This window comes from Acyrthosiphon pisum, chromosome X (assembly GCF_005508785.2).
Source record: "Acyrthosiphon pisum isolate AL4f chromosome X, pea_aphid_22Mar2018_4r6ur, whole genome shotgun sequence".
NCBI lineage: Eukaryota > Metazoa > Arthropoda > Insecta > Hemiptera > Aphididae > Acyrthosiphon > Acyrthosiphon pisum.
In genome coordinates, this window is record NC_042493.1 from 93,962,985 (window position 1) to 93,966,787 (window position 3,803).

Sequence of the window (3,803 nt, forward strand, 5' to 3'; positions counted from 1 at the left end):
AAACATTTTGGAATTTGCTAATGTATACCTACACTAGTTTTTGGGAAGATTAAATCATTTCATTATTGAAAATACGAATAACAGTTTTAAAAAATAATAAAAGTAATATTATTATGTTATATTATGTTGAAACCGCCCACCGCACAGTAAGTTATTTCGTCTGCGTTTCGTCGTTGCGTGTTATTGGTAAAACCATTTTATTATAATTATCTGATCGATGCATTTCTATTTTCGCGTATAAAATGTATGTGTACAATAGCACTACGCACGATTACACGTAATTGAGCAGTTTTTTGTATTCCTTATACGGCTCTATAACCATCAGTTTATTAAATTCTATATTAATAGTTTCAAAAATATTTTATTTTTACACTACCAGTAAGCAATTGTTTTGATTATAATATTATTATGATCTTTCTAGTCTCGTGGTCATACGTAGTTTCGTCAAGTCCGATTCGCGATTCGCTGAAAAACAAATTGGCTTAACACATTTTCCCCAATCAATAGGTATGAGTGGAAAACGCTTAAAGATTAATATTCCGTAAAATTGCCGTGGAAAAAAATAAAAGTTCTAATTATTTCGTAGACACATAAAATTCAAAATGTCCTCAATAAGGTAAAAACGAATATAACATAATATAATGATACGTTTATTAAAATAACAAAATTAGTAACAAAAGTAATTAAGAATATTATATTGTATCATTTAATAAACAATAACGTCGTGGTTCATATTATGTATACTAAGATTTTTAAAACTAGCTGTAATAACCTAATTTATAATAATTCAGCCTATAATTATATTTATTACATTACCGCAATTGGAGCATACTACTTGCGTCCGAAATTATCAGTAGATGAGTTGCGTCCCCTAAAAAAAGATTCAAAAAGAGTCATAATCTATTGCGTCCCGGTAATCTATAGGTAAATCTTTTTTATGGCCTAATTGCGTCCCGAAAGTATCGGTATAATCGAAATCGATACCAAAATAATAAAAAATTCATATGTTTTACATTTTTTCATGATAATAATAACTATAGTTCAACTTAACTTAATTTCAAAATGATGAAATTCAAAATTCATATTATGTTATACATTTTACGCACTCATACACGTCATATTGAATACTAATATCGTTATCGCGGGGCCAAACTGACCTTTCTGACAAGATATAGCGTGGTTTATAGTTTATGAACTATGGATTTTAGTGATTTTAGTAGACAATATCTATAATAATTATAAAGCCTACTTCCGTCCACAAAACGGGACGCAACTTACCGGTTAAATTTACTATCGGTAATATATATTATACCTTTTTTGAGACGCAAGTAACATGCAGCTACAATATCATATCAACAGTGTGGATAAACGGTATTTGACAAATACCAAAATTAAAAATAATATTTTAAACAATCGAAGTTATTACTGTAGCCACTGTGGCTTCATGTGACTTGCTACTCAAAAAAAGGTATATTTTGCAGGTAATAAATTTAACCGGTAACTTGTGTCCCGTTTTGTGGACGCAAGTCGGCTATGTAATAATTATCGATATTATCTACTAAAATTACTTAAATCCGTAACTTATTAACTTTATTTGTAAAACACTGTATATCCAGACTGTTTTTTTTATGTAGTTAAATAGTTTGTTACAAATAATAATATTTAAAAACGAATTAAATAAATGCTATATGATATAAAATGAGTATATGGACGTTTATAAGGATTCATTGTATACTTGATGCACGGATCAATTTCGTGTCTAAATATGTTCAGTCGATTTCTCAACATTTTGGTTAGATGTAGATACATACTGTTAATCCGTGTAGCACGGCAGTACCTATCTATGAATAAGTAGGTAGTAAGAAACGGCTCATTATAAACGACGGGGATTAACGTTTCCGTTGGTATTTAAAAATTTAACAACGATTATAATTTAATATCCAACCCGCGTGTTATATTTATACGCCTACAACCCGTTTGATATTCTAATAATAATAATAATATAATAATAAACTATAGTTCCCGTTTCCGGCGGAAAGTAATCATAAATACCTATTAATTTTTTTCCATCGCAGTGGTAAACCGAACCTTGCACTCGTATTAAAAAAAATATGGTAAATCATAATAATTGTTCATTATAAAGTCGAATATTATTCAACCCTTTAAAATAGTATCGACGAAGATCGACGGGTCGATGATTTTTAGTACATATTATAACTATACGATGGCCATTTTTCCAAGAAAGTCTAGTATACGTTACCAATTAATGTTTAAGACCTAATATCTCGGTATCACGAATAAAAACCCCATAACCCCCCTGGCTACGCAACTGGAAAGTACTTACTACCGCAGTTTGCCTAATGTTCAACTTATTTTGGTCGAACACGAATAATTGCGTACTTATTCCAAGTCGAGTAAACATAGTATTTTCAATGAATCGTGTCCAGGATGCAATAATTCGTGTTCATTTTTCATCTACAGTCAACGTGGTTCCCAATGTATAATTGCCAAATAAAATTTACGTTTGACAATTCGTGAATTTATTTATATTATGCATGTAACACTCGGCATGGAATATTACAATAAAGTAGGTACCTATTCAATTTGACACTTAATTTACAGTTAAAATAAGTATTTTTTTTAAATGAAACATACGTTAATAGAAGTTATTTGATAATATCATAAAAGTCATAAATTTACGAACATATTAATATGATTTGGCCGGTAATCTAAATTCTGAGGAACGGTCAGTTAAAATTTATGAAATAATTACCAACACTTTGGTGTGTTGGCATGATTTTTATAGTTTAATTAAAATTTAACACATCCATTGCAATGGCCCATATGACACCAAATAATAATATGCTGAAAAGTTGCCAACCATTTTAAAATTATACGCCAATTAATTAAATATACACAATAATATTATAAAAGTCATATACTCGCATATGACTACAACTAATCTAAGTTAACCACAATTTATAGAAAAAAATTACTGACGTCTGTGTTAGACGTGAGTAGCGTAAGCAGTAAGCATACAATATATTATACTATATCATAGTTACTTATCGATTGGAAAGTCGGTAAAATTTTTGTTGAACGTTAAAAAACCACTAAAAAGTAAACAAAAAATTTATTTTATTTGATACTATTTGTTGTAAAGATGTAATTGTAGTATTTTCATAAAAAATTAAAATATATTAAAAAATTAAAAACGATATCGCCCGGACAGGGACTCGAACCCTGGACCCTTAGGTTAAAAGCCTAATGCTCTACCGGCTGAGCTATCCGGGCTACGAAAATTTCACCAATTTTTAGGTGGTATTCAATAGGACTGATATACCAAGCATAACTGATACCAAAATTGGTTATTTTTGAATAATTAGAAGATTTACATTGATATTTGAGATATTTAGCGGAATGACGAATGTATCGATTTTATAATAATCAATAATGTGCTTTATTTTTTTAAATGTAACTCAAAACAAAAAAATTAGCATAGATACATAATTTTTTTTCACTGAATGATTTCCAAATTATTATTTTCCATAGAACATAAACTTTTTAAAATATTTTGAATTTTTTGAGCTATTGATAGGCATTTAAGATAAATTTCAAATTGTATTAATTTTATTAGTTTTCAATAAATTGTCGATAAATAATTTTATGCTCGAACAAAAAACTATAGACAATTTGATACAAGTTTCCTCATTAGTTGTTATTATTGTAATTTAAAAAAAAGGTGGGTAAGTGGATGTCGCTCTGCTGTACCACAGGTTACAAGTAGGACACTGTAAAATGGA

General features: G+C 29.0%; 1 non-coding gene across 1 annotated transcript; it reads right to left on the minus strand.

Annotated features, from left to right (window-relative positions):
• Positions 1 to 3,221: 3,221 nt before the first annotated feature.
• On the minus strand, positions 3,222 to 3,294 carry TRNAK-UUU. The gene has a single exon. It is a non-coding gene; the product is annotated as a tRNA-Lys (tRNA).
• Between the last annotated feature and the right edge of the window lie 509 nt (positions 3,295 to 3,803).